Here is a 14,400-nt window from a genome sequence, read left to right as displayed (position 1 = left end):
TTTTCTCAAACTTTTTTTTTTAACTGTTAAGTCTTCTATTTCTCTACCTTATATTTCTATAACTATTACTTTTCAAAAAAAAAAAGACTCTACTTTTTTAAAGCAAACACCATATATAGTCTTCGCGTGGTTGTTGTTGGTATTTCTTTTTTTAATCTTGGGTTTTTTTTTTTTCTTATATATGTTTTTTTTCCTTATTTCTTTTTCTTAATATTATTATTTTTTTATATCTTTTTTCCTTTTTTCTTTCTTCCTTCTGCTTCGTCTCTTTAACATTGTATTTTTGAAAATCTAACCTCTACTCTAGGTTTTTAATCTTTGCTTTTCGGTTTTTGTTGTCAATCTTGTACATTTCATAACCCAATCTTACCTGACAGCGAGATTACTGGCTTGACCACTCTCTCCTCCTTTTGGACTCTCCTTTTTCTCCACCAGGTGGCCTCTGTCTCTCCCCCTCCCCCATCTCTTCTATATCCAACTCTGTGATTCTCTGTGTGTTCTAGATGGTGGAGAGCACCTAAGGAACTGATTACTGGCTGGACCTGTCTCTCTCCTTTTCATTCTTCTCTCTTACCCTCCTGGCCACCTCTGTCTACTTCCTCTCTCTCCTCTTCCCTGTATAACTCCGCGAATACCTCTGAGAGGTCCAGACTATGGAGCACACATAAGGAAGTGACTATTGACTAGCTTGCTCTCTCCTCTTTTGATCTCACCGCATCTCATTCCAGTCACCTCTAACTACCCCCTCCCTCTTCAATTCTCCATGTAACCCAGTGAACCTCTCTGGGTGCCCCTCAATGTGGAGAAACCTTTCATCTTTAGCCTAGATGCCATATCATTGGTGCTGTATAGATGGAGAAGTCTAGAGACCACCGTAAAAATAAAACCGAAAACCAGAAGCAGGAGGCTTAAGTCCAAAGCTTGAGAACATCAGAGAACTCCTGAATTCAGGGAACATTAAGCAATAGGAGCTCATCAAATGCCTCCAAACCTACACTGAAACAAAGCTCCACCCAAGGGCCAACAAGTTCCAGAGCAAGACATATCACACAAATTCTCCAGCAACACAGGAACACACCCCTGAGCTTCAATATACAGGCAGTTCAAAGTTACTCCAAAACTTTAGACGTCTCATAACCCATTACTGGTCACTCCACTGCACTCCAGAGAGAAGAAACCCAGCTCCACCCACCAGACCTCCAACACAAGCCTCCCTAACCAGGAAACCTTGACAAGCCACTGATACAACCCCACCCACACTGAGGAAGCTCCACAATAAAGAGAACTCCACAAATTACCAGAATATAAAAAGGCCATTCCAAACGAAGCAATATAACCAAGATGAAGAGACAGAGGAATACCCAACAGGTAAAGGAGCAGGAGAAATGCCCACCAAACCAGACAAAAGAGGAAGAGATAGGGAATCTACCTGAGAAAGAATTCCGAATATTGATAGTGAAAATGATCCAAAATCTTGAAGTCAAAATGGAATCACAGATAAATACCCTAGAGACAAGGATTGAGAAGATGCAAGAAAGGTTCAACAAGGACCTAGAAGAAATAAAAAAGAGTCAATATACAATGAATAATGCAATAAATGAGATCAGAAACACTCTGGAGGCAACAAATAATAGAATAACGGAGGCAGAAGATAGGATTAGTGAAATAGAAGACAGAATGGTAGAAATAAATGAAGCAGAGAGGAAAAAAGAAAAACGAATTAAAAGAAATGAGGACAATCTCAGAGACCTCCAGGACAATATGAAACACTCCAACATTCGAATTATAGGAGTCCCAGAAGAAGAAGACAAAAAGAAAGACCATGAGAAAATCCTTGAGGAGATAATAGTTGAAAATTTCCCTAAAATGGGGAAGGAAATAATCACCCAAGTCCAAGAAACCCAGAGAGTCCCAAATAGGATAAACCCAAGGCGAAACACCCCAAGACACATATTAATCAAATTAACAAAGATCAAACACAAAGAACAACTATTAAAAGCAGCAAGGGAAAAACAACAAATAACACACAAGGGGATTCCCATAAGGATAACAGCTGATCTCTCAATAGAAACTCTTCAGGCCAGGAGGGAATGGCAAGACATACTCAAAGTGATGAAAGAAAATAACCTACAGCCCAGATTACTATACCCAGCAAGGATCTCATTCAAATACGAAGGAGAAATCAAAAGCTTTACAGACAAGCAAAAGCTGAGAGAATTCAGCACCACCAAACCAGCTCTCCAACAAATTCTAAAGGATATTCTCTAGACAGGAAACACAAAAAGGGAGTATAAACCCGAACCCAAAATAATAAAACAAATGGCAACAGGATCATACTTATCAATAATTACCTTAGACGTAAATGGATTGAATGCCCCAACCAAAAGGCAAAGACTGGCCGATTGGATACAAAAACAAGAACCCTCTATATGCTGCTTACAAAAGACCCACCTCAAAACAAGAGACACATACAGACTGAAAGTGAAGGGTTGGAAAAAGATATTCCATGCAAATAGAGACCAAAAGAAAGCAGGAGTGGCAATACTCATATCCGATAAAATAGACTTTAAAACAAAGGCTGTGAAAAGAGACAAAGAAGGCCACTACATAATGATCAAAGGATCAATCCAAGAAGAAGATATAACAATTATAAATATATATGCACCCAATATAGGAGCACCGCAATATGTAGGACAAATGCTAACAAGTATGAAAGGGGAAATTAACAACAACATAATAATAGTGGGAGACTTTAATACCCCACTCACACATATGAACAGATCAACTAAACAGAAAATTAACAAAGAAACGCAAACTTTAAATGTTACAATAGACCAGTTAGACCTAATTGATATCTATAGGACATTTCACCCCAAAACAATGAATTTCACCTTTTTCTCAAGTGCTCATGGAACCTTCTCCAGGATAGATCACATCCTGGGCCATAAATATAACCTTGATAAATTCAAAAAAATCGAAATCATTCCAAGCATCTTTTCTGACCATAATGCACTAAGATTAGATCTCAATTACAGGAGGAAACCTATTAAAAATTCCAACATATGGAGGCTGAACAACACGCTTCTGAATAACCAACAAATCACAGAAGAAATCAAAAAAGAAATCAAAATATGCATAGAAACGAATGAAAATGAAAACACAACAACCCAAAACCTGTGGGACACTATAAAAGCAGTGCTAAGAGGAAAGTTCATAGCAATACAGGCATACCTCAAGAAACAAGAAAAAAGTCAAATAAATAACCTAACCCTACACCTAAAGCAACTAGAAAAGGAAGAATTAGAGAACCCCAGAGTTAGCAGAAGGAAAGAAATCTTAAAAATTAGGGCAGAAATAAATGCAAAAGAAACAAAAGAGACCATAGCAAAAATCAACAAAGCCAAAAGCTGGTTCTTTGAAAGGATAAATAAAATTGACAGACCATTAGCCAGACTCATCAAGAAGCAAAGAGAGAAAAATCAAATCAATAAAATTAGAAATGAAAATGGAGAGATCACAACAGACAACACAGAAATACAAAGGATCATAAGAGACTACTATCAGCAATTATATGCCAATAAAATGGACAACCTGGAAGAAATGGACAAATTCTTAGAAAAATACAATTTTCCAAAACTAAACCAGGAAGAAATAGAAAATCTTAACAGACCCATCACAAGCACGGAAATTGAAAGTGTAATCAGAAATCTTCCAGCAAACAAAAGCCCAGGTCCAGACGGCTTCACAGCTGAATTCTACCAAAAATTTCGAGAAGAGTTAACACCTATCCTACTCAAACTCTTCCAGAAAATTGCAGAGGAAGGGAAACTTCCAAACTCATTCTATGAGGCCACCATCACCCTAATACCAAAACCTGACAAAGATACTACAAAAAAGGAAAACTACAGGCCAATATCACTGATGAACATAGATGCAAAAATCCTCAACAAAATTCTAGCAATCAGAATCCAACAACACATTAAAAAGATCGTACACCATGACCAAGTGGGCTTTATCCCAGGGATGCAAGGATTCTTCAACATCCGCAAATCAATCAATGTAATTCACCACATTAACAAATTGAAAAATAAAAACCATATGATTATCTCAATAGATGCAGAGAAGGCCTTTGACAAAATTCAACATCCATTTATGATAAAAACTCTCCAGAAAGCAGGAATAGAAGGAACATACCTCAAGATAATAAAAGCTATATATGACAAACCCACAGCAAACATTATCCTCAATGGTGAAAAATTGAAAGCATTTCCCCTTAAGTCAGGAACAAGACAAGGGTGCCCACTTTCACCACTACTATTCAACATAGTTCTGGAAGTTTTAGCCACAGCAATCAGAGCAGAAAAAGAAATAAAAGGAATCCAAATTGGAAAAGAAGAAGTAAAACTCTCACTGTTTGCAGATGACATGATCCTCTACATAGAAAACCCTAAAGACTCTACCAGAAAATTACTAGAGCTAATTAATGAATATAGTAAAGTTGCAGGATATAAAATCAACACACAGAAATCCCTTGCATTCCTATACACTAATAATGAGAAAGTAGAAGAAGAAATTAAGGAAACAATTCCATTCACCATTGCAACCAAAAGAATAAAATACTTAGGAATATATCTACCTAAAGAAACTAAAGACCTATATACAGAAAACTATAAAACACTGATGAAAGAAATCAAAGAGGACACTAATAGATGGAGAAATATACCATGCTCATGGATCAGAAGAATCAATATAGTGAAAATGAGTATATTACCCAAAGCAATTTACAAATTCAATGCAATCCCTATCAAGATACTGGCGATATTTTTCACAGAACTAGAACAAATAATTTCAAGATTTGTATGGAAATACAAAAAACCACGAATAGCCAAAGCAATCTTGAGAAAGAAGAATGGAACTGGAGGAATCAATTTGCCTGACTTCAGGCTCTACTACAAAGCCACAGTCATCAAGACAGTATGGTATTGGCACAAAGACAGACATATAGATCAATGGAACAAAATAGAAAGCCCAGAGATTAATCCACATACATATGGACACCTTATCTTTGACAAAGGAGGCAAGAATATACAATGGAGTAAAGACAATCTCTTTAACAAGTGGTGCTGGGAAAACTGGTCAACCACTTGTAAAAGAATGAAACTAGATCACTTTCTAACACCGCACACAAAGATAAACTCAAAATGGATTAAAGATCTAAATGTAAGACCAGAAACTATAAAACTCTTAGAGGAGAACATAGGCAAAACACTCTCTGACATAAACCACAGCAGGATCCTCTATGATCCACCTCCCAGAATTCTGGAAATAAAAGCAAAAATAAACAAATGGGATCTAATTAAAATTAAAAGCTTCTGCACAACAAAGGAAAACATAAGCAAAGTGAAAAGACAGCCTTCCGAATGGGAGAAAATAATAGCAAATGAAGCAACTGACAAACAACTAATCTCAAAAATATACAAGCAACTCCTGCAGCTCAATTCCAGAAAAATAAACGACCCAATCAAAAAATGGGCCTAAGAACTAAATAGACATTTCTCCAAAGAAGACATACGGATGGCTAACAAACACATGAAAAGATGCTCAACATCACTCATTATTAGAGAAATGCAAATCAAAACCACAGTGAGGTACCACTTCACACCAGTCAGAATGTCTGCGATCCAAAAATCTGCAAGCAATAAATGCTGGAGAGGGTGTGGAGAGAAGGGAACCCTCCTACACTGTTGGTGGGAATGCAAACTAGTACAGCCACTATGGAGAACAGTGTGGAGATTCCTTAAAAAATTGCAAATAGAAATGCCTTATGACCCAGCAATCCCACTGTTGGGCATACACACAGAGGAAACCAGAATGGAAAGAGACACATGTACCCCAATGTTCATTGCAGCACTGTTTATAATAGCCAGGACATGGAAACAACCTAGATGTCCATCAGTAGATGAATGGATAAGAAAGCTGTGGTACATATACACAATGGAGTATTACTCAGCCATTAAAAAGAATACATTTGAATCAGTTCTGATGAGATGGATGAAACTGGAGCCGATTATACAGAGTGAAGTGAGCCAGAAAGAAAAACACCAATACAGTATACTAACACATATATATGGAATTTAGGAAGATGGTAATGATGACCCTGTATGCAGGACAGCAAAAAAGACATAGATGTGTATAGCGGACTTTTGGACTCAGAGGGAGAGGGAGAGGGTGTGATGATTTGGGAGAATGGCATTGAAACATGTATAATATCATGTAAGAATCGAAATGCCAGTCTATGTCTGATGCAGGATATGACACGCTTGGGGATGACGCACGGGGATGAACCAGAGAGATGTTGTGGGGAGGGGGGTGGGAGAGGGGTTCATGTTTGGGAACGCATGTACACCTGTGGTGGATTCATGTCAATCTATGCCAAAACCAATACAGAATTGTAAAGTAAAAATTAAAAATAAATAAATTAATTAATTAAAAAAAAAAAAGATCTGGTTTCTGAAGGGGGCAAGAAAGTCATAAACTAGTATCCTTCTTCTATTTTACCTTGATTCTACATTTCAACTTGAGTCTACTTGAATTAATAATAGTAAAATAAACAGATTTTTCTACATTCTGAATTAAAGCATTCTAGTTAATTTCTTTGAAAGCTGAATAAAACTACAGATAGAATACATTTATAAAGCACAAAGCATTATATATACATACATCATATATATATCTATACACATAGATAGCAATTAATAATTATCTAGTAAAGTCAGTTGTAACTAATAGTTGATTTTCAAAGCATAATAAAATATAAACATTCACATAATAACAAAAAAATAAGATCTAACATTTTTGAACTGATACATATAAACCAACTACAATTTGGAGTGTTTCATATGCATAGTTTCAACTTCAAAATAATGCAATTTATGGATTTTTTATTATGTTAGACTTACAGAAAGACACAGAAAGGTTAACTAACTATGTGGAATAAGGCTTAATACTTATTTTTGATTGATCAAGTTAATTTTTTACCAAACAGATTTATTGAAATATATATGTATATATTTACATTTTATTTTAATTGTACACTTTGCATTATATATTGTGGGGTTCCCTGGTGGCTAAGATGGTAAAGAATCTGCTGGCAGTGTAGGAGACCTGGGTTTGATCCCTGGGTAGGAAAGATGGCCTGGAGAAGGGAATAGCTACCCACTCCACTATTCTAGTTTGCAGAATTCCATGGACAGAGGAGCCTGGTGGGCTATAGTCCATGGCGTTACAAAGAGTCAGACACAACTGAGCAACTAACATTTTCACTTTTGAATTATATATTAGTTATGTTTACATAGTTATATATTATATCTTAATATATATTTTCATGTTATATATTTTATATATTTAATTAAATGTCTAGTTGCTAAATAGTTAATTCAATCAGTGAAAAATGAGTATTTTATTAAACTCTATTCTATATAAATACCTTTCTGTGCCTTACTGTGTCTGTGATGTGTGTAAATGAGTGTGTATACTAAGTAGAGAATATATAAAGATATATAATATTTATATGTACATGATGAATCTGGGAGAAATATCAATAACCTCAGATATGGAGATGACACCACCCTTATGGGCAAAAGCAAAGAACTAAAGAGCCTCTTGATGAAAGTGAAAGAGGAGAGTGAAAAATTTGATTTTCACTCAACATTCAGAAAACTAAGATCATGGCATTTGGTCCCATCACTTCATGGGAAATAGATGAAGAAACAGTGGAAACAGTGACAGACTTTATTTTGGAGGGCTCCAAAATCACTGTAGATGGTGACTGCAGCCATGAAATTAAAAGATGCCTGCTCCTTGGAAGAAAAGCTATGACCAACCTAGATAGGATACTAAAAAGCAGAGACATTACTTTGCCAACAAAGGTTCATCTAGTCAAGGCTATAGTTTCTCCAGTAGTCATATGTGGATGTGAGAGTTGGACCATAAAGAAAGCTGAGCACCAAAGAATTGATGCTTTTGAAGTGTAGTGTTGGAGAAGACTCTTGAGAGTCCCTTGGACTGCAAGGAGATCCAAACAGTCCATCCTAAAGGAAATCAGTCCTGAATATTCATTGGAAGGACTGATGCTGAAGCTGAAACTCCAATACTTCGGCCCCCTGATTTGAATAACTGACTCATTGGAAAAGACCCTGATGCTGGGAAAGATTGAAGGTGGGAGGAGAAGGGGATGGCAGAGGATGAGATGGTTGGATGGCATCACCGACTCAATGGAAACGAGTTTGGGTAAACTCTAGGAGTTGGTGATGGACAGGGAGGCCTGGCCTGCTGCAGTCCATGGGGTCACAAAGAGTTGAACACGACTGAAAGACTGAATTGATACATATACTAAGAGGAAGAGAGAATTCTCATGTCCACAAGTCTCTTGCATTTTAGACATCTTGCAATTTGCCCCTTTTCCCTGAACTCTTTTCTTTTCAAGGATGTCTATATAATAAAAATCCTTTGACGGCAGAAAAATTATCTTTGTCTGGACAAATGCAGGCTGGTGTACAGCCTTGGAAGACAGAGATAGTGTGACCTCCAGAGCAAAGGACTGGCCTGCTGTCCGTATGAAAGGTTCATATTCACTGAGCTCAGCGTTGCTCTTCTGTAAGGCAGTCTGTTGTGTGTGCCCATGTCACCAGAGGCACACCACTGTGGAAATTAAGTGACATACTGATGCTCTGAGCACTAAGATTGGGGCAAAGAAGGCCCTTGTCTCTGAGCCAGCTGTCTCGTGTCTTTTACCAGCACCAACAAAACTGTGACAGGCTAACTCATTAGCTTACAAATGAGGTAAACCCTCAAACCTTTCTTAGGTTCTTTCCTGCTGTCTGATACAAAAATATGTCTCTTTTCTGATCTTTCTCAAGGTTCAAAAAGTAGCAACATTCTCTTATTGATAACTTCTATTACTCTTTATTTCTACTAAATAGTGGAAAACGCAGATGGAGGGGAACATAAAAGAGGGATGCAGCAAACAAAGGGCTCAGGGAACAACCGCTTGGTCAAGCAGACACAGAAGCACAGACTTGGCTACTCTGTTTCGGATGTCTTACTCTGTATTACCACTCTGGGAGCATTTAGGACTGAGTAACCTGTTAACAAGCTTCCCTGGTGACTCGGTGCTAAAGAACCCGCTTGCCTGTGCACGAGATGCAAGAGACATGGGTTTTATCCCTGGGTCAGGAAGATCCCTTGGAGAGAGAAATGGCAACCCACTCCAGTATTCTTGCCTGGAGAATCCCATGGACAGAGGAACCTGGTGGGTTACAGTCCATGGGGTCACAAAGAGTCACACATGACTTAGCCACTAAACAACAAATCTGCTAACAAGACCCCTGAAAAGCACATCTATCTCACCTTCCCATTTTAATCAGGCCCTAAATATTTCTCCAATAAAGCATAAGCTGCCAGCATGGATCTAACTTGGTAATACAAAAACAGCCCTTTAAAAGAGCTGTTCTGTTGAAAGATGGCAGTTCCCTCAAAACCAGATAACAAATGCCAATTCCTCTTTATGGCAAACGAAATTGATCTCCTTCTTAAATCCTTTCTTTCATAATACTAGATGTCTAGAAAATGATACTCCTAACAGCAATTGCTATTTTTAGGTTTATAACTGTAACAGGTGCCTTCTCTGATCATGTAAATATTATTTTACTTCCACAAAAAATCACTGATGTTTAAGGGTGATAACAATATTTAAAGATAATGCTAAAAATACTTAGATCTATTTAGCTGTAGGAAACAGATCTTTAAAACATTTAGGAAAATTCAATAGTAACTTTCATGTTTTTTTATTTAGATCTGAATCAACTGGTTCATTTTGGTTTTTTTGCTTGGGTTGATTTAACCGTTTTAATTAAAGGCCAGCGCTCAAATGTTTTGTACCTTCTCACACTGAGATTAACAATGACTTGTGAAACAGTTTCTTCTTTTTCTGGAGCCTTGGGTAAAATGTGCCTTTGCTGTGTTAAGTAGGGTAACACTTGTTTTAACAAGCCAACACAGACATTTCAGTTCCTTAGTACAGCAAATATTTATTTTTCAGGGATATAAGGACCTGTGCAGGTGATTTTGGTTTGGTGGGGTAGAGCATTCTACTCCATAAAGTCATTCAGGGATCCAGAATATTGGAAGTTACACCATCATCAACCAGGAGGCACTAGTGGTAAAGAACCCACCTGCCAATGCAGGAGATATAAGAGGCAAGGGTTCAGTCCTGGGTTGGGAAGATCCCCTGGAGGAAGGAACAGCAACTCACTCCAGTGTTATTGCCTGGAGAATCCCCATAGACAGAGGACCCTGGCGGGCTACAGTCCATAGGGTTGCAAAGAACTGGACACAACTGAAGTGACTGAGCAGGCACAGCACCATCACCAACACATGTCTTCTAAATTCATCACAGACTGATATTCAGCTGGCAGAGAGAGACAGCAAAAATACAAAACTATTCCCATCTCAAAACTACCTTGAACTAAACTATCATATACTACATCTGTTCCACTGGCAGGAATTAACTGCAAGGCCCTACTGAGATGTAAGAGTGACTGGCAAGCAGAATCCATGACAAGGCAGTCACTTATTAAAAATAACTTCAAACAACTGAAGTGCGTTATGAATATTGGATAGAAGAGCAGTCCCCACTCTTAGCAGTTACTTCAGTTCAGTTCAGTTGTGTCTGTCTCTTTGTGACCCCATGAATTGCAGCATGTCAGGCTTCCCTGTCCTTCACCATCACCCGGAGTTCATTCAAACTCACGTCCATCGAGTCGGTCATGCCATCCAACCATCTCATCCTCTGTCGTCCCCTTCTCCTCCTGCCACCAATCCTTCCCTGCATCAGAGTCTTTTCCAATGAGTCAACTCTTCACATGAGATGGCCAAAGAACTGGAGTTTCAGCTTTAGCATCATTCCTTCCAAAGTACAGCCAGGACTGATCTCCATTAGAATGGACTGGTTGGATCTCCTTGCAGTACAAGGGACTCTCAACAGTCTTCTCCAACACCACACTTCAAAAGCATCAATTCTTCAGCGCTTAGCTTTCTTCACAGTCCAACTCTCACATCCATACATGACCACAGGAAAAACCATAGCCTTGACTAGATGGACCTTTGTTGGCAAAGTAATGTCTCTGTTTTTCAATATGCTATCTAGGTAGGTCATAACTTTCCTTCCAAGGAGTAAGCGTCTTTTAATTTCATGGCTGCAGTCACCATCTGCAGTGATTTTGGAATCCCAAAAAATAATGTCTCACACTGTTTCCACTGTTTCCCCATCTATTTCCCATGAAGTGATGGGACCGGATGCCATGATCTTCGTTTTCTGAATGTTGAGCTTTAAGACAACTTTTTCACTCTCCACTTTCATCAAGAGGCTTTTTAGTTCCTCTTCACTTTCTGCCATAAGGGTGGTGTCATCTGCATATCTGAGGTTATTGATATTTCTCCCGGCAATCTTGATTCCAGCTTGTGTTTCTTCCAGCCCACAGTTTCTCATATGTACTCTGCATATAAGTTAAATAAGCAGGGTGACAATATACAGCCTTGATGTACTCCTTTTCCTATTTGGAACCAGTCTGTTGTTCCATGTCCCGTTCTAACTGTTGCTTCCTGACGTGCAAACAGATTTCTAAAGAGGCAGGTAAGGTGGTCTGGTATTCCCATCTCTTTCAGAATTCTCCACAGTTTATTGTGATCCACACAGTCAAAGGCTTTGGCATAGTCAATAAAGCAGAAATATATATTTTTCTGGAACTCTCTTGCTTTTTCCATGATCCAGCAGATGTTGGCAATTTGATCTCTGGTTCCTCTGCCTTTTCTAAAACCAGCTTGAGCATCAGGAAGTTCACAGTTCACGTATTGCTGAAGCCTGGCTTGGAGAATTTTGAGCATTACTTTACTAGCATGAGAGATGAGTGCAATTGTGTGGTAGTTTGAGTATTCTTTGGCACTGCCTTTCTTTGGGATTGTTATGAAAACGGACCTTTTCCAGTCCTGTGGCCACTGCTGAATTTTCCAAATTTGCTGGCATATTGAGTGCAGCACTTTCACAGCATCCTCTTCCAGGATTTGAAATAGCTCCACTGGAATTCCATCACCTCCACTAGCTTTGTTCATAGTGATGCTTTCTAAGGCCCACTTGACTTCACACTCCAGGATGTCTGGTGAGTGATCACACCATCGTGATTATCTTGGTCGTGAAGATCTTTTTTGTACAGTTCTTCTGTGTATTCTTGCCACCTCTTCTCAATATCTTCTGCTTCTGCCAGGTCCATACCTTTTTTTTTTTTTTTTTTTTGTCCTTTATCAAGCCCATCTTTGCATGAAATGTTCCCTTGGTATCTCTAATTTTCTTGAAGAGGTCTCTAGACTTTCCCATTCTGTTCTTTTCCTCTATTTCTTTGCATTGATCGCTGAGGAAGGCTTTCTTATCTCTCCTTGCTATTCTTTAGAACTCTGCATTCAGATGCTTATATCTTTCCCTTTCTCCTTTGCTTTTCACTTCTCTTCTTTTCACAGCTATTTGTAAGGCCTCCCCAGACAGCCATTTTTACTTTTTGCATTTCTTTTCCATGAGGATGGTCTTGATCCCTGTCTCCTGTATGATGTCACAAACCTTCATCCATAGTTCATCAGGCACTCTATCTATCAGATCTAGTCCCTTAAATCTATTTCTCACTTCCACTGTATAATCATAAGGGATTTGATTTAGGTCATACCTGAATGGTCTAGTGGTTTTTCCCTACTTTCTTCAATTTAAGTCTGGATTTGGCAATAAGGAGTTTATGATCTGAGCCACAGGCAGCTCATGGTCTTGTTTTGCTGACTGTATAGAGCTTCTCCATCTTTGGCTGCAAAGAATATAATCAATCTGATTTCAGTGTTGACCATCTGGTGATGTCCATGTGTAGAGTCTTCTCTTGTGTTGTTGGAAGAGGCTGTTTGCTATGACCAGTGCGTTCTCTTGGCGAAATGCTATTAACCTTTGTCCTGCTTCATTCCGTATTGCAAGGCCAAATTTGCCTGTTACCCCAGGTGTTTCTTGACTTCCTACTCTTGCATTCCAGCCCCCTATAATGAAAAGGACATCTTTTTTGAGTGTTAGTTCTAAAAGGTCTTGTAGGTCTTCATAGAACGTGTTCAACTTCAGCTTCTTCAGTGTTACTGGTTGGGGCATAGACTTGGATTACCATGATATTGAATGGTTTGCCTTGTAATCGGACAGAGATCATTCTGCCATTTTTGAGATTGCATTGCATTTCGGACTCTTTTGTTGACCATGATGGCTACTCCATTTCTTCTGAGGGATTCCTGCCCACAGTAGTAGATATAATGGTCATCTGAGTTAAATTCACCCATTCCAGTCTATTTTAGTTCACTGATTCCTAGAATGTTGACATTCACTACTGCCATCTCCTGTTTGGCCACTTCCAATTTGCCTTGATTCATGGACATAACATTCCAGGTTCCTATGCAATATTGCTCTTTACAGCATCGGACCTTGCTTCTATCATTGGTCACATCCACAACTGTGTATTGTTTTTGCTTTGGCTCCATCCCTTCATTCTTTCTGGAGTTATTTCTCCACTGATCTCCAGTAGCATATTGGGCACTTACCGACCTGGGGAATTCCTCTTTCATTATCCTATCTTTTTGCCTTTTCATACTGTCATGGGGTTCTCAAGGCAAAATACTGAAGTGGTTTGCCATTGCCTTTGCAGTGGACCACATTCTGTCAGCCCTCTCCACCATGATCTGCCCATCTTGGGTGGCCCCACATGGCATGGCCTAGTTTCATTGAGTTAGACCAGGCTGTGGTCCGTGTGATCAGATTGACTAGTTTTCTGTGATCATGGTTTCAGTGTGTCTCCTCTGATGCCCTCCTGAAACACCTACTGTTACCAAGCCATGTTTAGAGACCTCTCAATATTTTAATAATGTATTCATTTTATTCTTATGAAATATATGAATGAGCTTGTAGATCATCCTGTAGAAACACTGATTCATTATGCTACAAATAAAGTATAAACTTTCACAGGCTTAACACTGGTTATGATCAATGCAGTCACAAAGGAGCAATCTGCACAAAATATCATGATATATGACACTACGTTCATGTACCCGTGTTTATTGTAAGCATGATTTGTAGCCCAGGAGATAAACATGCTCTGCTAACCCTTTTTATGTAATAGATACTTCTCTAAAACATAACTATTCTAAAAAATATCCCTTTCAGTTATCAATCTATTGTTTCAGAATGATAAGCTAATACACAATTTCAAGGAAGGAGACATAATCAAGAGAGCATATTCATTCATAGAAAAACATAATTCAGCTCTCAAGATATAT

The sequence above is a fragment of the Oryx dammah genome, unplaced genomic scaffold (genome assembly GCF_014754425.2).
Source record: "Oryx dammah isolate SB20612 unplaced genomic scaffold, SCBI_Odam_1.1 HiC_scaffold_4, whole genome shotgun sequence".
Classification (NCBI taxonomy): Eukaryota; Metazoa; Chordata; class Mammalia; order Artiodactyla; family Bovidae; genus Oryx; species Oryx dammah.
Note: the sequence above shows the minus strand (reverse complement) of the source record.